We start from the raw sequence: 23,495 nt of genomic DNA, 5'->3' as shown, positions 1-23,495 counted from the left end.
CTTTCCATAAAAATAATAAAGAAGGCATTCTGTAAAATGTGGTCCTGAACAAGTAATATGTACAAAACAAATGTGTACTTAACTTCTATCTTCTCAAAACAGGATGAGCAGAAAAGAAAGATATGCTTGTAGCAACCAGAAAGTTTTAAGGTCTTTCAAACCATATAAAATGGAGCTGCAGAAAAGTGTAAGTGTTCTCAGGATAGAAAACTGGAGCTGAAATGTGGTATCAGACCAGTTGCAGAAAGTTCATAGGAGCCATCTAGGAAGGTCAAACCTAGTACCCAGATATGCAAGAAAGCTTCAAAACACATAGCTTGTTGGCCTTGTCCCATATTGTCACATACTCTGATCATGTGTGAATTTCACAAAAGATTCATATTTGCTCAGCTAGTTGGGTATTACAGTTTGCTCATACTCCTTTCAAACTTTATCTTCAGAGTCTTTTAAGAGATGCTTACATATTATTCCAACTTGTTGAAGGGTAAAGGTGGGCCAGTCCTCCTTCATCTAGGAGGAAATTGGAGAACCAGGTGCTATGGATGCTGAGGAGTGAGGCTGACTTTCCAAAGTACCCCATACTTCTTTCAGAGAGCTTACCACAATGTGTGTTATAGTCTGCCTAAATTATGCCTGTCCTGCACCTTCCCCATCCCCAATACTGCTTAGGGGCCCTGAAGAAAAGGATTTTTGTCTCATATTCGGCTAACATCAGCAAAAATTAAGAAGTGCAGCTATTAAATTTAAGTAAGAATGTAGAAAAATGGGTAGCCTCATACACTGTTAGACAACTTGGCAACTACTAATTGTCAGTGAAAAAAATATACACCTGTTGACTCATTTCTGTATCCCAGGCACAACAGCAGGCATTCAAAGTGTGCTGTGTGTCTGTGTGGAGTAATATCCTAGCCACTAGTGTTTTCATTTGTCAGATTTTTTTTTTAAGATTTTGTTTATTTATTCATGAGAACACAGAGAGAGAGAGCAGAGACACAGGCAGAGGGAGAAGCAGGCTCCATGGAGGGAGCCCGATGTGGAACTCGATCCTGGGACTCCAGAATCACGCCCTGGACTGAAGGCAGGTGCTAAACCGCTGAGCCACCCAGAGAACTCCAATTTGTCAGATTTTTATGGAACTGAAACATACAGAACTTGCATCTGGAATATTTTTACATTTTTTGAAAAGAGGACTCCATGGTCCTTCTCACTATGAATGCAAATATAATTTGGTACAATTTTTTAAGAAGGCTATTTGAATATACAGATTCTTCCTCGGCTTACAATGGCATTATCTCCTGATAAACCCACTGAAAACTAAAAATATGGTTAAGCTGAAAACGCAAATTATCTGCACAAAAAAAAAAAACACAAAAAGGAGCACTGTGAGAGGAGAAAAAACCATCTAAACTAATCTTCTAAGAGTTTGAGAAAAATAACTTTACATAAAAGTGAGCAACAGAAAATACTGAAATCAGATCCCACACAAAGTTATTATTAAGGAAAAGACATTAAACAGCAAATACTCCACAATGAAAGCACACATAATTAATTAAAACTAGATAAAAGACATTAAGATGATACAAGGCATGAAAGAATGTAAGTCAGAATTTTTTTTTTAATTCTGAAAAGAAGATGGTAAAACTTAAAAATAACAAAACAAAACACCATTTTAGAACTGAACATTATAGTGGTGCCTGGCTCGGCTCAGTTTGAAGAACATAAGGCTCTCAATTTTGGAATCATGTGTTCAAACCCCCCATGCTGGGTGTAGAGATTACTTTAAAAAATAACTAATTAATTAATTTTTAAAAAGAAATGAGCATTATTTTAGAAGACAAGAGCAAATAAACACATACTTTAACAGATAAAAGGATAACTTTTTTTAAATAAAAGAAAATGAAAAGATAAAAAGGATACAAGAAATAACAAATATTAAAGATGGGCAAGGATATCTAACACAAAAAAATAGGAGTCTCGAGCTATTTTAGCTCACAATGCAATAGAACTGAATACTGGGGGCAGCCTGGGTCGCTCAGCGGTTTAGCGCTGCCTTCAGCCCAGGGCCTGATCCTGGAGACCCGGGATCAAGTCCCACGTCGGGCTCCCTGCATGGAACCTGCTTCTCCTTCTGCCCGTGTCTCTGCCTCTCTCTCTCTCTCTCTCTCTCTCTCTCATGAATAAAATCTTAAAAAAAAAAAATAGAAGAAAAAAAGAACTGAATACTGAAAATAAATGCAAAAACATTTTCTTGAAATAAAAAATGATGTGAAGCTACATACTGAAAGAACGTACCATACAGCTGAGACTACCAATCCTGATAACACCAGCCATTTTCTAAAAAAAAAGTTATTAGACTTTAGAGAAAAAGTCCCTTGAATATCTAGGCAAAAGAGCGTGTGACTTATTGAGTTAAATATCATTGGACATTGCCAGCAATATCTAATGCCAGAAGAAAATAAATAAATATATTTAAGATTTTTAAGGGGAAAAAAATGCAAGCCAAGAATTTTATATCCACCAAAAGTAACCTTGAAGTATCAAGTTGACACTATGCAATAATCCTAGAAAAGTTGTCCTCACCTTCTGAGGAATCTACTAGAGAGTAAGTTCAGAACACTAAAATTATTACAAAGACATACATAAATACTAGTATAAGCTAACTATATATAGTTACTTGAAAAACTAAGATTATGAGTTAAAGAGAGGGATTATAATATAAAATAGCTTTATAACACATTGACACAATATAACTATTAAAAACAACTGGAAAAATGGGGAGAGTATATTCATAAAAACTATGTTCTATTTTGATTCTACAAGAGAAATAACAGTTCTTACCCCCCAGAGCTCTTTCATGTTCATACACTAAAATGCTAACAGCTAGGTTTCACATTAGAAAGATGAGGAGAGGGATCCCTGGGTGGCGCAGCGGTTTGGCGCCTGCCTTTGGCCCAGGGCGCGGTCCTGGAGACCCGGGATCGAATCCCACGTCGGGCTCCCGGTGCATGGAGCCTGCTTCTCCCTCTGCCTGTGTCTCTGCCTCTCTCTCTCTCTCTCTCACTGTGTGCCTATCATAAATAAATAAAAGTTTAAAAAAAAAAAAAAAAAAAGAAAGATGAGGAGAAAGAAAATAGATAAAGAAAAAAAGTAATACTAGAAAGTTTTCCAACTAAAGATGAGTTTCTTTGCTGAAATGGCCATGAACCAGAAAAAAGGATGAAAAGATCCACATTAAGGTACACTGGTATGAAATTTACTTGTAGAGGACATGATCATCTACAAAGAAACTCCCATCAAATCTACCCAAAAAGCTACTAAAACTAAAAATATGTCAACATAAAATAATCAATTATGTTTCTGTAAACCAACACTGAACAGTCAGAAACTAAAATTAATAATACAATACCATTAACAATACTGTCAGAAAATATGAACCACTTCAGGGCAAATCTGACAAAAAACACACAAGAACTTTACATTGAAAGCTACAAAATAATGTGGAGAAAAATTAAAGACCCCAAAATAAATGGAGAGATGTGCCATGTTCATGGATCAGAAAGTTCAATATTATTAAGACTTCAATTCTTCCCAAACTGATCTAGAAATCAAACACAATGCCAATCAAAATCCTCACACAGTTTCACAGAAATTTACAAAATGACTCTAAAATGCATATGAAAATGTAAACAACCAAGAAGAGCTAAAACAACTCTGAAAAGGAAAAACTTTTCCTTTAAGGATTTACAACGTTTGAGAAGTTGTCTTCAGAACTAATTTTAAAAGTTTTAATAATCATAATTATACTGGAATTAAAAGTTTTTAAGAAGTTATAGTAATCAAGACTGTGGTACTGGCATCAAGATACACAAAAAGACTCATGGAACAGAAGAGAGCTCAGAAAGACTCATACTTTTTACGGTCAACTGATTTTCAACAAAGGTGTAAAGAAAAGTTAGTGAAAATAGAATTATCTTTTCAACAAATGGTACTAGAACTCATAATGCAGTAAAACTGGAGATTTATGACAATAGTAACAACAACCCAAAATTCACTAATCTATTAGAATTTAAAACACTCCCACAAATGAATATTTGGCCAAAGGGGAAGTCAAAGATTTAATTATAGATTATCTAGAAAATTATAATTTAAATAAAAACCATGTCAAAATCTGTGGGCCACTACAGAATCTATTAACACAGGAAAGCTCATAGTTTAAATATCTAAGTTAATAAGAATGAAAATTAATATGCATATAAAATGAAAAAGTCAGAGAAAGAATAACATGAATCTAGGAAATCAGAGAAGAGGAATTAATACCAATATCAACTGAAATCAACACAAAAAAAGAACACTATTATCTCTGATTAAAATTCTACATAACCTATAAATCACTCTAGGTGATTTAAATCACCTATAATCAGCCTACTTAAAATTCAGAGAGAAACTATAATATCAAAACTGAAATTGGAAAAAAATACAAGAGCAAAAAGAATTATAGGAGACTATTTTCTTAACTCAATACTCATAAATCTGAGAATAAAGTCCAATGAATAAAAGTCAGTAAAACTGACTCATGGAATAGTAAACCTAAATATGTAATATTTAGTTCCCACATTTCAAAAAACAAGCCTAGAGATTTCATTTGTGATCTTTTATATAGTCAAAGAGTATGTTTTTCTGAAGCTATTCAAATTGTTCTTACAATCAGATAAAAGAAAATCTGTCAACTCCTTTTAAGAAAGGAAAAGAGTAATAATGAAATGCACGAACACACGCACACAAAAAGACATGTTAATCTCATGTATGAAAACTGAGGACTGGGGATCCCTGGGTGGCGTAGCAGTTTGGCGCCTGCCTTTGGCCCAGGGCGTGATCCTGGAGACCCGGGATCGAATCCCACGTCGGGCTCCTGGTGCATGGAGCCTGCTTCTCCCTCTGCCTGTGTCTCTGCCTTTCTCTGTGTGACTATCATAAATAAATAAAAATCAAAAAAAAAAAGAAAACTGAGGACTACTCAAAATAATATCCAAAAGAAAGAACATAGCAAAACATTGAAGAAATAATACATTTGTCAGGATTTTTACACCACCTAGATGATTAATAAGAAGAAAATACAGTCACATTTTTACAAGCATAAAACAATAAAGTCTCCATTTAGAAAGAAATGTGGATGATCTATAAAAGAAATCATACAACTCAACTGGAGGATGTAAAGGAAATCTTAAATTAATTGAAAAATCATGTCTTATTCTGAATTGGAAGATTCAGTATTACAAGTTGCCAATTCATATCAATCTAATAAATCAATGAAGATATAAATTTTAAAAATTATAAATTACAAATTATAAATCTATAAATAAAAATCCTAACATATTGTGTAAACTTCAAAATGATCCTAAAGTTCACTTTAATGAATAAAGAAGCAAGACTGGGGATCCCTGGGTGGCTCAGCGGTTTGGCACCTGCCTTCGGCCCAGGGCGTGATCCTGGAGTCCCAGGATCGAGTCCCACGTCGGGCTCCCTGCATGGAGCCTGTTTCTCCCTCTGCCTGTGTCTCTGACTCTCTCTCTCTCTGTGTCTCTCATGAATAAATAAAATAAAAAATAAAAAATAAATAAAAAAGAAGAAGCAAGACTGACCAGGAAATTCTGAAATAAAAAGTATCAAACTTATAGGTTATACTAATATAGCATAGAATTTTACACACCCAAATAGGAAAATAAAACAATAGCAGATATTAGCAAGGATATCAAATCAAACTTATAGGTTATACTAATATAGCATAGAATTTTACACACCCAAATAGGAAAATAAAACAATAGCAGATATTAGCAAGGATGTGAAGCAAACAGCCAGTGGGAGTGCAAACCCAAAACAGCCACTTTATACAAAAATTTTGTCAGTATCTATTAAAATTGATCATAAGATAATATGCAGAGAGAACAAGAAGAAAACACCACATAAAAATAGTAGAGAACAACATGACAGAGAGCTGAACCAAATAAAAATATTAAAATGGATCAAAAACATATTAAAACAAACAAAACTGTTAACAGAGCAATTTGACTCCCAACAGAAGTGTATATAAACATGCTTATCAAAAGATAAATGGAAGCATGTTTTGTTGTAGTGTTATTCCTAATGTCTAAAAACTAGAGCTACTCAAATGTCCATCCACCGTATTAATACAAATAAGTAAACTGTATTCGAAAAATGAAATCCATACAGCAATGAGAAAGAACAGTTTACAACTAGTACACACAACAGTATGGTTGACTCTCAAAAACAGTGTTGAAGTCAGACCTCAGAGAAACTGTAGAATTCTGTATGATACCACTCATAGAATTCACACATAGGTAATACTCTTCTAATGGTGTTAGAAGTCAGGTGTGTGTTCACCTTGGGGTGGGGGTTAGGGGTAGGTAGGAAGAAGTGTTTTAAAGTCTAAAAAGTCACTATGGACTCTTTAGCATTTCTGTGGACCTGGCTTTTTTTTTTTTTTTTTTTTTTTAAGATTTTATCTATTTATTCATGAGAGAGAGAGACAGGCAGAGACATAGGCAGAGGGAGAAGCAGGCTCCACGCAGGGAGCCCGACGCAGGACTCTATCCCAGGACTCCAGGATCAGGCCCTGGGGCTGAAGGCACCAAACCGCTGAGCCACCTAAGTAGGCTGCCCCAAACCTGGCTTCTTGATCTCAGTGCTGTTCCCATGGAAGTATTCACTTTGTCAATATTCACTGAGCTAAAACTAAAAAAGACACAATCTAAGGACTATAAATTAATAAACATGTTTTGGCTATCAGATTAAAAGACTGACAATAGGGATGCCTGGGTGGCTCAGTGGTTGAGTATCTGCCTTAGGCTCAGGGCATGATCCTGGAGTCCCACATTGGGCCCCCTGCATGGAGCCTGATTCTCCCTCTGCCTGTGTGTCTGCATCTCTCTGTGTGCCTCTCATGAATAAATAAATAAAATCTTAAAAAAAAAAAACTGACAATATTTCCATGAAGGATATACAAATTAGTATCCATTTAGAGTGTTTTATATTTGTATTCTAAGATCCAGAAATATTTATCTTACTAAATACTAACACAAATACAAAAGATTAAATATATATCACAAAGTTGACTGAAGAACCTTCTGCATTTCTATATATACATTTTGTATTCATAAAAAATTAGAAATCAACTAAATATTTTCAAAAGGAAACTGTTTTAACATATTACGGCACAAAGGAATGTACAACACAATGGAATTCTTTTTTTTTTTAAGATTTTATTTATTCATGAGAGAGACACAGAGAGAGAGAATGGCAGAGACATAGGCAGAGGGAGAAGTAGGCTCCATGCAGGGAGCCCAATGTGGGACTCATTCCCGGGACTCCAGGATCACGCCCTGAGCCGAAGGTAGGCACTCAACCGCTGAGCCACCCAGGCGTCCAACACAATGGAATTCTTCGTATACATTACCAGAACTAGATGTACAGATATAGAAAGGCATGCAAGATGTTAACTAAAAATACCAATTTGTAAAATATTCCATATTGTATACTCCCATTTCTATAAAAGTAAATAAAAAGCATGATTATTCAACAAGCTTTTAATAGCGGTTCTTTCTGGGTAAAATTAATGGGGAATCTTTGCTGTCTACATTTCACATTCTGAATGGTTTCTATGATTGAAATAAACATGCGTCATACTTTTGTAATCTGAAAAATAAAAAATTAATGAGATGGATGGCAATATTTCAAGAATGTATGCTTTAAATATTTTTTAAAACCTACTGTTGTATTATCCTTTATGTAAAAACATTTGTAGTAAACACAAGGTGAAAGTAATTTAAATAGATAGGATTTCCTTCTCCACCCCCACCCTCCTGTTTAGGTTATTTTCTCTTTGATTCTCACCTCATTTCTTAAATTGCAATATTATCTATATGAAAAAAAGGGAGCTGGACAGAATGATCACTTAAAATTCCTTCCAACCCTGAAATCCTGTATTTTTTTTCCCTTCCCTTTTCCTCTACCTCCTGTAGCCATAATAAAGATGGGTATTATTTCACTATATTCACTGAATGGAGTTTTATTTTCTTTCTTTAATTTTTTTAGTTTTAATTCTTTCTTTAGAATTTCTCCCAAGGAAAAAAGAAAACCCAAACTAATTTGCTTCATATAAAATTGTTTGTGGGGCAGCCCCAGTGGCTCAGCGGTTTAGCGCCGCCTTCAGCCCAGGGCATGATCCTGGAGACCCGGGATCGAGTCCCACGTCAGGCTTCCTGCATGGAGCTTGCTTCTCCCTCTGCCTGTGTCTCTCCTCTCTTTCTTTCTCCTCTCTGTGTATTCTAATGAATAAATAAATAAAATCTTTAAAAAATTAAAATAAAATAAAATAAAAATAAAATAAAATTGTTCGTGAGTAGCTCTGAAAAAGCACATTCCTCGCTCTCTCTAGGATGTTCTTCCAGTTCTCCCTCCACCCCCACCCGCCGCCCCACCAAATAGCATAGTCATTGGATACTTAGAAAACAATATTTTTGTCCCAAAGTACCCAAGCAGCTGAAAGTTGCTACTATTAAAAGTAAGCCACAGGGATCCCTGGGTGGCGCAGCGGTTTGGCGCCTGCCTTTGGCCCAGGGCGCGATCCTGGAGACCCGGGATCGAATCCCACGTCGGGCTCCCGGTGCATGGAGCCTGCTTCTCCCTCTGCCTGTGTCTCTGCCTCTCTCTCTCTCTGTGTGTGTGACTATCATAAATAAATAAAAATTAAAAAAAAAAAAAAAAAGTAAGCCACAGATGTGCCTGGCTGGTTCAGTATCAGTAGAGCATGTGACTCAATCTCAGGACTGTGAGTTCAAACCCCACACTGGGCATGGAACCTACATAAAATTAAAGTAAACAAACAAAAATAAAATGAGCAACGTTAAAATTGTCTTGATTTTGCTTTCCTCATTTTATTTTAAACCATGTCTACTAAACTTATACACCTAAGTGGACTTACACTAATTTTTTTTTGACTTACACTAATTTAAAAAAATCACAGACACATTTGACAAATATGGGTATATATAAGCCACCATAATTCAAAATATTTATATTTACCTCAGAAAAGTATTTTGTAGTACTGCAGCAGGAACCATGTAAGAGCAAAGAACACAAACATAATTTACTATAATTTTCTACTATTTAATCTATTCAGCATGGCAAGACCAACTTTTTGTTCCTGAACAGTAACAGAAGAATGTTGTATAATTCCACCCATGTAAACACAATGTGCCATTTCCTAAAATCCCATGTTAAAAACTACAGAATTAACAGAAGCAACAACAGAGCAATCCAGAAAGCACAGTGAATTCAGATCAGACAAACCTGAGTCCTATTTTCAGAAAATGTAGACCCAAGATCCATTTGATAATCTCTCAGCAAGTATTTTGTCCCTGATATTCTCAACTTTTTTTCAACACGTCAATTCACATTCCCTTTTGCCTCATATTTTCTCCCCCTTTAAAAATACCATTATAAATCTGTCTCTAAAAGTGCCTAACAGCTCCCATCAGCAAGGGAAATAATTATTAACAAACCTGACTAATGTTATCATTTTGACTCTACAGAAGCAATGGTATCATTCTCATAACTGACTGGGAAGAAAAGAATGGGTCCTGTTCAACAGGTTATTAAACTGAAGGTTGAATACCACTTAGAGACAAAAACATCACAGGAAAAAGGAAAACATGGTAACCAAACTTAACAAATTACTGTAAGAAAGAAGCCTTTCTTAATTCCCAATTTACATTAGGAGCATACAGGATAAGACTTTTACTAGAAGTACACAGAATTCAAATGATATCTTAAGAAAAATTTCCCAGCAAAGGGCAGTTAAAACATTGGAATAAATCAATGGTATCAGCAGTGTGCTATTAGCTGTGGGGGAAGTCTTTCTGAAGACATTAAATAACAGCATGTTTCCTTACTCTGTCTACAGCGGTCCTCTCTGAAATATTCTGGAGAAGGTCCTTAGCTCTGATGCCGATCTGATGTAGGCATATTGCTGATCTTATCTACATCATTTAAGGTTTGACACTTTTTTAAAGTAGGCTAATATATAAATTTTTTAAGCTTTGAATCTAGATATATAAAAAAAACTGTGGGAAGGACAAAAGGACAAATGGTGGGAGGATGGGAGAGATGAAAGGAAGGAGGAGGAAGGAAAAGTCAATGTACTCAATGACTCAAGAATGATTGGCCACTACCAGAATGAGATTTCTTGCACCTGAAGAACTTTAGTTGAACTTTTTTTCCAAATAAAGTACACATGTGACCAAAGGTTCTCATTCTCCAACATTAGCAACACCAATCTGTTTTATTTCACTAATTTTTTTTGCTAAAACAAATGAAAAAAAAATGAGAAGAATTAAGATAGTATTCCAGAGAACTAAGCCAGAGCAGAAAGCCAAGAAAGGATAATTTGATCCTCAACTTGCTTTTGAAAAGAATACAGTTGACCCTGGAACACAGGTTTGAAATGCATGGATGCACCGGTGTGCAGGATTTTTTAAAATAAAACAATCATAGTACTACAAATGTATTTTCTCTCCCTCATCATTTTCTTACTAACATTCTCTTTATGTGATGGTAAGAATACAGTATACAATACATATAACATACAAAACCTGTTAATTAACTATGATATTGATAAGGCTTCCAGGAAATAATAGGCTAATAGCCCTTAAGTTTTGGGGAGTCAAAAGTGAAACATAGATTTTCGACCGCATGGAGGCCGGCACCCCTAATCCCCACATTGTTCAAGGATCAACTGTATTTCTTTTCTAGTTAATACTTTCAACTGGTATAAACAAATTAAAACGTAATTAGAATTGAATTCACTGAGTCACAATTCCCAATGACAAAAAAATTTCTAAGCAGTCTTTGGCAAACTTTTTACTTTCCATAATGCAGCAAAGATATTACTGGGTCACTAGGGCTTGAGACTAGCACAAACTCTAGCTGACAGATTTGTCAGATAACAAGTTATGTACTGATATAGATGGAAACCCAAATGTTTATTTTCTGATCATAGCATCAACAAAGAGTAATCCTAACAAAATTTTGCTATTTGGAAAATTTAAGTACCAATTTTTAAATTAAAATTAGAGTACAGATTATCCTGTTATCCAGTGAATTATAAATGCCAACATTCACAGTTAAACTCAGTGAAGAAACTTAACCTATATAAAAATAACCATCATCAAACCTGAGAAAAGACAGATGAAGATAATGAACAACTGAGTTCAATGTTAACTCATTCCTTTAGATAAATGCTCTCAATTGACCCAAATAAGCCAATTTACTAGGTCTGCAGATAACATAAACTATGAAATATTATGATCTAACTCATGCACATACCATATATAACACTCAAAGCAAGAACTTTGTAGAACTGGTTTTTATAACTTCTTTACTGATGATGGTGGTGGAAGCCACCTAATTCTTAGGACAGACAACTGCCTTTCTCAGTAATGGCATCTCCATCGTTAAGAGCTGTTCACACTAAAAGCCTCAAGAGGTACCTTGAACTCCTTTTCATTCTCTCATACATATAACTAATACATTAATAAATCCTATTGCCCCTTTCCTTCAAAATAGTCCCAGACTGCAACCACTTCTTACTACTTTATCCATACCACTATCACCTGGAGTCAAGCACATTCCCTCTGGATGACTGCAAATAGTCCTTCTAATCAGTTTCTCTGTTTCCACCCTTGACCCTACTCAAGACCAATCTCAACATAAAACTCAAGACAATCCTTTAAAAATATAAGTGTGCAGTGAAGTTGCCCTTGCCTAACAGGAAGGTCTGGCCGTTGCCTGGGCTTCTGGGACGTAATCTAATTCATATTTGATAGAAGTGACCTTGTTTGGGGAAGAGGCTGGTCACACCAGATCTTAAAGTAGGGCTGGCCATACCCAACAGTCTTAGAATGGGGACTAGCCATACCAGAAAGACCAATTTAGTGTGGAGGCTTCAGGTCACATGGAATTAACAGACCTATGGACTGAGTTCAACTTCACGGCCAATCAACCAACCAAACATGCTTATGTAATGAAGCCCCCTTAAAAACTCTGGAAACCAAAGCTTGAGTGAGTTCCCTGATTAATGGTACTCTGTACAGAGGGTCAAACATCACGTACACATTGATACCAAGAGCATAACAGTCCCAACTCCACGGGAGAAGAGAACAGAAGCTACACATAGAGAATTCTCCAAGACCTGCCCCAGGAGACTCTTCCTTTGGCTAATTTTGATCTGTATCCTTTTCCTGTAATTAAACAACTGTAAGAATAACAGCTCTCAGTAGGTTCTGTAAGTCCTAACAAACTATGGAATCTCAAGGTGATTCTGGGAACCCTCCTGAACTTGGAGCTAGTGTCAGGAGTGAAGACAGTCTTGGGACCTGCACCCACAACCCTCACAGTTTGGTTAACTTCAGGTAAGGTATTAGGATGTTCCTGCAAATTAACAGAGGTTCTAGCATACTTGTCATCTTTTCTTTTTTTTTTTTTCTGTTGGTTACTTGTCTGCATGTAAATATGGTCTATCCTTCCATTCTCCAAGAGAAAATAAAAGTACCCTATGCTCTCCCCTCTTTTTTCTCCACTGCTTCAATCCTTCTGTTCAAATCTTCTCATTAGTCCACCCTCACTTTACGAAACTCAAAAGTGAATTCTAAAATTCTCTCGTCATATTCTCATAAATCTGCTATGTAAAGTTTCTACTTCTCCTGGAAGAGAAAGACAAATAGGAAATACAAAAGATTTTCTACCAGCACAGCCTCATATTTATTTGAGCTGCATTAGAGATGAAAACAGTAAGAATCTTCTGGCCAGCCCATGTTTTCATCCTGAGGCCCCCAATCTGGCACCTGTTTCTCCAATCTTGCTATGGCATACTCTCCAAAACTACGCATTTTACAAGCTTACTTTATTATTCAAAAAGACTCCTCTCAGCTTGGCTATGGTCACCACTGCCTTGTCTTGCTTCGGGCTTCCAAATGTTAAAAGGCATTATTTAACATTTGGGCAGACTGAATCCCTGCCTTACTAGTTAATTAAGGGTCAAGTGTTCCAGAGCAGTAATTGAATATGTTTAAAACAGAAAGGAAAAATCTGTTTTTATATCAGTATAACCAAAGACTTTTTTAATATGAATATTAAAGTTTCATTTTATAAAATAAACACAGGACACCCCCTCAAGGAAAAAAACTATTAAAAATTTCACAAAAGTTGTGCATTATCTTTAGGATATGGATCCTTAAATGAAATTTGAGAACTATATGCACTACAAAGTTTTACACTTCTTAAAAGAGGCACATGCTGTTTGTTTAATACACATACGCAGGTTTTACCTGTTTTGAGTTGTCTCTCAGCATCCAACATCAGCCCTTGCAGAGACTACTACTGAAGGCTAACTCGCCTCTCCCTACATTTGCTCAAACCTCCTATCCACTTTCCACTCTGCCCTCGGGCCACTAAATCCTACTGCAGAGTGATTCCTAAAAAGAAAATCTGATCTCCCATCAATGGCTTTCTGGAGTCTTTAGATAAAGTCAAAATCCTAACAAGACTCTCACCATGTCCTGCTCTCCCCTGCATGTGTACACTTGGGCCTCCTGGGTCATCTTGCACAAGACCGACCATCAGCCTCCCCAGGCACACTCCCTCCCTCATAACTGTTCCCTCTGCCCCAGATTCTTCTCATCCCTCAGGTTGCAGATGTCACATTACAAAAGGCATCTTTGCTGATGGCTTCCCACATATGAGGGAAGCTCTCCTCACAGCCTCACATCAGACACTATACCTTTTGCAGCACTAACCAATCCTGTTCCATTTGTCTCCACTAGACTGGAAGCTTAAGAATGGGATCTAAGTCTTTCTTACTCACTGCTATATCCAACTGTGCTTTTGCACATATTTGCTGAATGAATTGAGTCCAGAAGCATAACATACACTGACTTTAAAGGTTCAAAGTGGGCAGCACCAGTGGTGCAGCTGTTTAGCGCCGCCTGCAGCCCAGGGTGTGATCCTGGAGACCCGGGATCGAGTCCCACGTTGGGCTCCCTGCGTGAAGCCTACTTCTCCCTCTGTCTTTGTCACTGCCTCTCTCTCTCTCTCTCTCTCTCTCTCGTTCATGAATAAATAAAATCTTTTTAAAAAATAAAGGTTTCAAAGTCAATTGTTAGTACAAATTATGTAATTTTATTAAAATTTCTTTTCAAAAATCCATCACAAAAGGAAAATGCTCTTAAAAGTGAAAATTAGGGCAGCCTGGGTGGCTTAGAGGTTTAGCGCCGCCTTCAGCCCAGGGTGTGATCCTGGAGACCCAGGATCAAGTCCCACATCGGGCTCCCTGCATGGAGCCTGCTTCTCCCTCTGCCTGTGTCTCTGCCTCTCTCTATCCTTCTGTCTCTCATGAATAAATAAAATCTTTTTTAAAAAGTGAAAATTGTTTATTTGCCGTTACAATACTAGACAGTTTTCAACAATAAAACCAGTACACACTTTTTGAGTATTTAAAGACAGTATGTTTTCACTAAGATTTAGAGCAGAAAGAATATAAATTCAAGATTACTGCCTAATAAAGTTTCATTTTAAATTAATTTCCAAAGTCAATTAATATGATGCCCAAGGGGCATTATAACTACAACCAAAAACCTCCTTTTGTTAAGCATAGGGTCAAATCTATGTTCAAACATGTGCTAAATTTTAATGCTTTATTTAGGAATAATTTCCTTCATAAGAGGTTTAATTCCTTTATAAATAGTATCTATCAGATTAGAAACTAGTGATTAACACTGTGGCCTAAGTTAAAAGAAAGGGAAGAAAAGAGGTCACCATAAAAATTAAGTCTTCTTCACAGCTCAGAGTTAAAATTATCTAAGAGGAAAAGAAAAATATCAAGCGAAGAGTCTCCAAGTGCAGAACCAGCTGAAATCACTTCTAAATGAGAAACTATTTAGAACAAGATAAAGCTACCACAGATCCTAACCTCATTCTCTTCACCCTGAAAAACAAGAGTGCATGAACAATTGTAGAATTTCACATAATACACTTATTTTTGATCCTTTTATATATATATATCCTATACCCTAATTACTTCAACCAAGTTCACAAAGGGTATGGAACGTCTGATACTTTTTCCATCACCAGAACTTAGCAAAGACCTTAAGTATATATATATATATATTAATACAAGAAATTAAACAAGCACACTGAATACAGTAACAGCAAGATGGAAGGAAGGTCAGGCCATAGTCTTATACATAAATCTGATCGTTCTATATACAATATATAAAACCAATTAAGTAAAAATTAAGTTATTTCCTAACACAAACTATTCTGTGTTAAACCCTTCCTCATTTTCAGGATCTTATTTCAATTACCCACCTTTCTTTCTCTACTGGCTTCTCCCTTTCATTTAAACACACTCAAGTCTCTCCCAACTTAAAATTCTTATCCCTCAATCTCTTCTAGCTCTGATTCACCAAGCCCCTTCATATCCAAGGGTTTATTTTTTTTCCAAGGTTTTTTTTTTTTTTTTTAATTCTTCCTTCCTCCCTTCCTCATAGAGAAAGAGAGAGAGAGCCTGAGCAGAGGCAGAGGGAGAAGCAGGCTTCCCTCTGAGCAAGGAGTCTGACACGGGGCTCAATCCCAGGACCCTGAGATCATGGTCTGAGCCCACGGCAGACAGACGTTTAGCCTGAGCCACCCAGGTGCCCCATATCCAAGTTTCCTGAGAAAGAGGTCTACATGTCTCCACCACCTAATCACTCCTTAATTCATGCATGTATGATGCAAGTGAAGCAAACTACTGAGCCATAAAACTAAAGATGAAAATAATCTGTGTACAAAATCATTATTTAGTCATGTGAACATTTCAAAATTTATAAACTGAGAAACTTATCCAAGTCTTTTTCCATTTTATACCTTCTCCTACATCTCCATCAATTTTATATCCAGCCTGCCTCTCACTTCAACTAGACCATGGCCAGCTCTAGCTCCTCAAACATGCATTCTTGCCCACGTCTTCCTTGGTTATATTCCCTCTGGTTACAATGTTTTTCCAATCTTTTGTTGATTTAAGTCTTTCTCATTCTTCAATGCCAAATTCAAATGGTATCTCCTCTCTGTAGCTTTCCCTACACCCGAAATAAAACTACTTCCCTAAGGGTGTTCCCATAATACCTTCCTCAAATTTCCCTGATAGCATGCAACATATCCTATTCAATTTTTTTTTCTATTCAATTTTTTTAACTTGCCTTCCCTTCAGCTGTTCTAAATTACTGGAAGACAGAGTGTGTCTTAATTGAAGTTCTGAAGAGTTTCAAGGATCTGTGAAATCCCTAAAATTAGAAGTGAAATTTTGTATATCTTATGTTTTTGGACAGACAGGCAATAGCAATTATCAGTTTCTCAAAGAGCCATATGACTCCAAAGAAGTTAAAATTATGGCCCCCTAAATTAGCACAGTATCTGTCACATAGTAGAGACCCATCCATTAAGTGGGTCTCTAAATTGTCATCAATATATCCATACAATGTGACTGGATAGGAAGAAAAAAATCTATTCGGAAGAAGAGAAAACAAATCTCCTTTACACAATTCGAAATGACATATACACACACTGCTCCCTCCAGGAGGTGGAGCTTAATCTCCTGCCCACCTCCCAAGTCCTTGCTTCAAAAGAATCCAGTGGGAAAAGAGAAAAACAGTCATTTTACAGTGAAGAAATGTGAAAACATCACCTGAAGTAAGGGATTAACTACTTAATTGAAGACTGACCTCACCCATGATATCATGCAGGTATCATGCATTCCTTGATTTGATGTATCAAGAGACTTCACCCCTGTAGTATTCTTTCCAAAAATGTGGAACTTTTGTGTAATCACAGAAAAAAAATATCAGACCAACCCAAATTGAGGGACATTCTATAAAATGCCCGACCAGTACTTTCTGTCAGGGACACAAAAACCAAGGAGAGACAGAACCTGTCACAGCCCTAAGGAAACTAAGAAGACAGGATGACAAAATGCAATCTGGTATCTTGGACTGGATCCTGGAACAGAAAGACACAAATGCAGAAACTGGTGAAATCCAAAAAAAGTCTGGAATTTAGTTAATGGTAGTGTTCCAATGCTGGTTTCTTAGTTTGGACAAAGTTACCATGGTTCTGTACAATGTTAACAATGAGGGAAACCAGGTAGGGAGTACACAGAAACTCTGTGCTGTCTTTATCATTTTTCTGTAAACCTACAATTATTCAAAAAATAAAAGGTTTGTTTTTTGAGACTATTTTCATGTAGTTACAAACTTCTCAGATTCCCAGTTTCCAAACTCTCAAAGAATTATTAGCAAACAGATCAGTTTTCCAATCTCCAGTGAGTTATATTAGACATGCTTTATAAAGGATGCTATCCTCAAACCAAAGCAAAAATCTATCAATTCTATTTATGAAAATTATAAATTACAACTTAAAAGTTAGTGATTGGCATCTATTTCTTGATAGTGAAGTTTCAAATGTGTAACTAATGACTTTTAAATCTGAACTTCTCAACTCTCTACGTTCAAGCATCCTATAGTGCTAGGCACTAAGACACAATGTGCAATGGGGACAGAGACCAATAAGCAATAATAAATGGTCAGGTACTGGGGCAGTGGGATACAGAGTACAAGGGGGAGCAGAGAGCAGGAGCTCTCTGGAGTCTCGGGACTGTTTGAGGGAGATTAAGATGGAAGTATCAGTAAAATTTTTTAAGGAAAATTGAGAATGAGACCTGAAGAGTAAGAAGCATTAGCCAAGAAAAGAAGATTGAGTACACAAGGCAAAGGCAAGAGCCTGCACAAAAAGACTTATAAGTGAGAGATCTGGCCAGTTGTTCAGTGTGGCTACAGATTAAGTGCTAAGCAGGGCATGGCAAGAAAAAGTAGCAGCCCAGTTTTTCAGTCTACTTTTGGGACTCATGCATAGAAGCTTGGCCCACAGTTTCTTTACTTTTCCCAATAATTCTAGAGCAACTAAAAAACTTTTTGTTTACTTGCCATAAAGATGGACCAACACAATTCCTCTTACAAAGATAACGAGCCTCGACACCGTAACACTCAACGACAAAAAACACAAATGTTTAACCATAGTCTCTATGCTCAATACTATCTACACAATTTTCTTTGCCCCTAGTATGTGCAAAAAGACCAGGAAAGCAGGTTTTTAAAATGCATAAGATGGCAAAAAGCTGGCAGACATTACTAACATAATGTTTTAAGTTCCACATTTAAGTTCAAATGTATCGGGGGATCCCTGGGTGGCTCAGCGGTTTGGTGCCTGCCTTTGGCCCAGGGCGCGATCCTGGAGTCCCGGGATCGAGTCCCACATCAGGCTCCCGGCATGGAGCCTGCTTCTCCCTCCTCCTATGTCCCTGTGTCTCTGCGTCTCTCTTTCTCTCTCTCTCTCTCTCTATCATAAATAAATAAATCTTTAAAAAAAATAAGTTCAAATGTATCAATAACAATAAATATAAGTAGTGATAAACCAGGGAAAAAAGGGAGGGAGGGATAATTACCAGAAAGTTAATCCCACCATACATATAAAAATGAACCTCTCAGCTTTGCCGTTCCTGCAACAGAGGACCCATCTGACAGTACGGCATGCGGTTAAAAGTATAGGTTGTGAAGCCAAACTGCACAGCTCTGAAATTCAAATCTACCACCTGACATCTGTATTATACTGGGCAAACTACTTAACCTCTTCGGACCTGAGTTTCCTCCTTCGGAAAATAAGGATATTGGTAGCACATACCTCAAAGATGTAGTCTGATATTTAAATTAGCTAATACACACCAGCTATCATTAATATCCACTCTATACTCTCAAAGGTATACATTTCCTGCACCCTCACTGAATAGTCACCCCACCTCTCCCCCCAAAGAAGGCACGTCAGAAAGTAACAAACAGAGCGCAGCCCGGGTGGCTCAGCGGTTTAGCGCCACCTTCAGCCCAGGGCCTGATCCTGAAGACTGGGGATCGAGTCCCACGTCAGGCTCCCTACATGGAGCCTGCTTCTCCCTCTGCCTGTGTTTCTGCCCCCCCACCCCCTCATGAATAAATAAAATCTTTTAAAAAAAAAGTAACATTACCTCAAATCTACTTGATCTACTCTGTATAAGAAAATCCTTTTCAAAGCTTAGTTTACTATTAATAATATATTCTCTACAACACATAAAAACAATCACACTTTTGTGTTACAACACTTAGGAGAAATATGATCTAGACTACAGCAGAAATGGACAGTTGCCTACCTCTCTCACTGCTCCACTTCACCTGTTAACAAAATCCTGATTTTGTCTGGATATTAGTTGATCAAATACTTTAAGGGAGACTGAGCCCATCTCCATTCCCTGCATCAACAGCATCATCATCACCCAGGAACTTGAGCGAAATCCAAAATTTCAGCCCCCAATCTAAACTTGCTAAATTAGAAACTCTGGGAGTAAAAAAAAAAAAAAAAGAAAAAGAAAAAGAAACCCTGGGTCCAGAAATCTGTGTTTTAACAAGTTCTCCAGATTATTCTGGTACACACAAGGCTGAGAACCACTGATGAAGAACCAATGAGCTAGGGGATCCCTGGGTGGCTCAGCAGTTTAGCGCCTGCCTTCGGCCCAGGGTATGATCCTGGAGACCCGGGATCAAGTCCCACGTCGGGCTCCCTGCATGGAGCCTACTTCTTCCTCTGCCTGTGTCTCTGCCTCTATGTTTCTCATGAATAAATAAATAAAATCTTAAAAAAAAAAAGAACCAATGAGCTAATAATGGCAATCCCTATTTCTTGTCAGTAAATGGTTTAGGAATAGACACATGACAATTCTGACCAAGGAGGGTCACTTCTGGAAATTTTGCTTATTAAAAATGAACACAAAAAAGGGAACTTCCCTCTTGTGGCCTTTAGATGTTGACAGGAGGTCTGATGCTTAGAGCTGTGTGGCAGCCATCTTGCAGTCCTAAGAGGGCAAGCCAAAAACTGACCTGCCACACTGGGTCACTGATATAATTAAGGGAAAAACAAAACAAAACAATCATGGATTTGCTCTATCCAGAAGATCTTCTGATATTTGAGATAATACCACATTTCATCAAGTATAAGATATTTCAATGGTAGGATGCATCATTATTTTATGAATCATCAAGGGAAGGACTGCTGTCAACTGAAATGACATACTATTGGGCAGCCCCGGTGGCGCAGCAGTTTAGCGCCGCCTGCAGCCCAGGGCGTGATCCTGGAGACCCTGGATCGAGTCCCACGTCGGGCTCCCTGCATGGAGCCTGCTTCTCCCCCTGCCTGTGTCTCTGACTCTCTCTCTCTATCTCTATGAATAAATAAATAAAATCTTAAAAAAAAAAAAATGAAATGACATACTATTCCTTAAATGTTCAAAATGTCTTGATTTCAGGAACATTCCATTATGAAGAAAAAGTAAACCTCTGATTTGAAAACAGTAAATTCCTTATTGTTTAAGCCAAATGAGAAAGGGTTTTCTATTGCCTGCTGCTAAAAACATCCTGATTTTTAAAAAAGGATATTATGTTCAATTCTGGGTCTTCAATAAGATCAGAATACACAAGAGATGGGCAAGAATAAATGGTGGAGAATCTTGAAATATAAAGTAAGAGAAAGTAATATATTTACACTGAGAAAAGAAAATTTAGAAGAGGACACTGCAAGTGTCCTCTGGACTGGAGTATCTGGAATATTGAGAAAAAAATTAGACTTTGTATAGCTCCAGAAAATACTATGAAAGGCATATTTTAATTTAAGGAATGAAATCTACCAATGCCAAGAGTTGTCTTTAAAAATGGTTCATACATGGGATCCCTGGGTGGCGCAGCGGTTTGGTGCCTGCCTTTGGCCCAGGGCGCGATCCTGGAGATCGGGGATCGAATCCCACGTCAGGCTCCCAGTGCATGGAGCCTGCTTCTCCCTCTGCCTGTGTCTCTGCCTCTCTCTCTCTCTGTAACTATCATAAATAAATAAAAATTAAAAAAAAATAAAAATATAAAAAAAAAAAATGGTTCATACATTCTAGCAGAAGCACAACAATCATTTAAAAAAATTAAGGGTGTAATTCCTGTACTGGTTGATAGGTGGATCAGATTATCTCCAAGGACCTTTCCAATTTTAAGACTAAAATTTTATAAGCAGATTAGAGTACAGCAGAGTCATTAAAACATGCAATCAAATCATAACTGTCAATAGGACCTGATCTAGGCAGAGTACCTAGGAGAAATTAAAGAAATCAAGGATATGGGATGGAATTCACAACCCTCATGGGGTTATAAGAATGGCTGCAAGCAGCTCTAAGCATCAAGGCAACAATCAATAACATCTGAAAGCTAGAGGAGAGAAAGTCCTCTTTTCATGGTCATATCTAAAAATAAACAAAAACTTCTAAGTATCTACCTACCTCTAATCTAGATTCCCCTGCCTGGGATTTAACGTTCTCTCTCCACCACTACTACCTACCTTGACATACCTTCTACTTCTTAAGGAATCTAACTCAGTGTCCATATCCCAAAAGCTACCCATAATGATTCTTTCTTCCCACCCTAGGCTAATTCCTGTCCAATGCCTTTGCTCATGATGTCTCCTACACACCTACCATGTCATTAATCCTTTCTGCCCACCTGGAATTTGCAAATCTTGAAAAGTGAAAGGGAACGGAGAGAGAAGCAGGCAGTACACATGGCTGTATTAAATTAAATAGGAATAAATGTGCCTACCCCAGAGTAAACCCAGAAAAAAAGTCTCCTTCTCTGCCACCTTCTCAGTCCACAGGAGCCATCCTCAGACATCCTCAACTCTGAAGCTTCAATGGCTTTAATTTTCCAAATGGTGACTAAAATTCACAAGGTCCTAACTTAGAGTAGTCCTGATCAACTGCAGAAAGGGGGGAAAAAATCCTAACTTTTTATGATAATAGGTACTGTTTTTTTTTTTAATTCCATTTAAAGACAGCTAAACTGGAATTTTATTCTTATTTTATTTTTTAAAGATTTTATTTATTCATGAGACACACACACACACACACACACACACACACACACAGAGGCAGAGACACAGGCAGACGGAGAAGCAGGCTCCATGCAGGGAGCCCCATGTGGGACTCGATCCCCGGTCTCCAGGTGGCATTAAACTGCTGAGCCACGGGGGCTGCCCTAAACTGGAATTTTAAAATGGTTTCACACTGCCACTGTGACAGTAAAACATTACAGAACATACTTTATAATTACAAGAGGAAGTTCACTTTTTTGTTGCTGTTTTGGCTTATATAAAAATATGACTTTTCACTTTCTAGAACTTTTGAGAACATTATTATGAAAGGCCTAGTGGTTAACCCAGTGAAGCACTGAATCCCATAGTTTTACAATGATCTGTCTATCTGACACGGGGGAGTCAGAAAAAGAACTTTGTAATTAGCCACAGTGAGTTCAGCTCTTTAAACTCTTACACACTAACACCCAAAAACATCCAAGGGCTGGGTCCTAGCCCAACTTCCCAGCATAAGCATTTCAGACCCTGCAGGTTATGCATTCAGCACTTGATCTCATTCTCAGTCCAGCTAATCTGTTTGGACTATGAGCATCCCAAAATACCATTTCAGGAAAAAGAAAACAGCTCGTTTTTTTTTTTTAATAATAAATTTATTTTTTATTGGTGTTCAATTTGCCAACATACAGAATAACACCCAGTGCTCATCCCGTCAAGTGCCCCCCTCAGTGCCCGTCACCCATTCACCCCCACCCGCCGCCCTCCTCCTCTTCCACCACCCCTAGTTCGTTTCCCAGAGTTAGGAGTCTTCATGTTCTGTCTTCCTTTCTAATATTTCCTACCCATTTCTTCTCCCTTCCCTTCTATTCCCTTTCATTATTATTTATATTCCCCAAATGAATGAGACTATAGAGACCATATGATGTTAAAACAGCTCGTTCTTAAAGAGAAATAGTTTATTTCTTCCAAATTGTTTTCCCTGTCCATGAAAATGATCAAAAATCAAGATATTTAATAATAAAAAATCGTTCAAAAACATCAAACCATACTCTTGTGAGGGTCAGTCCTAATAACCATTCTTTCAAACATGAGGTTTTAAAAATACAGTTTTGTGTAAAGTATAAACACTGCAAAGCATTTATTACCCAGGATAATGTATTACCAACTCTATTTCCATACGCACTTAATTCTAATATATAATTACTGTTGCAGGAAAAATGTGACCAGCACACCAGAGACTTTGTGTCTTTTATTGCTAGTGTCATTTTCCAGGTTCTGACACAGTAGAAGCAGCTCACAAAATCCACCTAAATCCCTGCATACCACGTCTTTTCTTGGTCATGTAATTGTATGTCCTGCATCTGCTGCTGACAGACATCCATGATAAAATTAAGTCTCATTAATAAAGC

The 23,495-nt window shown here is 37.3% G+C and overlaps 1 protein-coding gene across 12 annotated transcripts in view; it reads right to left on the bottom strand.

The window, feature by feature from the left end:
• XKR6 (XK related 6) overlaps nt 1-23,495 on the bottom strand; it is a 319,189-nt gene that overhangs the window by 259,104 nt on the left and 36,590 nt on the right. The window lies entirely within an intron of this gene.

This window comes from Canis lupus, chromosome 24, assembly GCF_048164855.1.
Source record: "Canis lupus baileyi chromosome 24, mCanLup2.hap1, whole genome shotgun sequence".
In the NCBI taxonomy this organism is placed as follows: Eukaryota; Metazoa; Chordata; class Mammalia; order Carnivora; family Canidae; genus Canis; species Canis lupus.
This window is presented reverse-complemented; position numbering and strand designations above follow the sequence as displayed.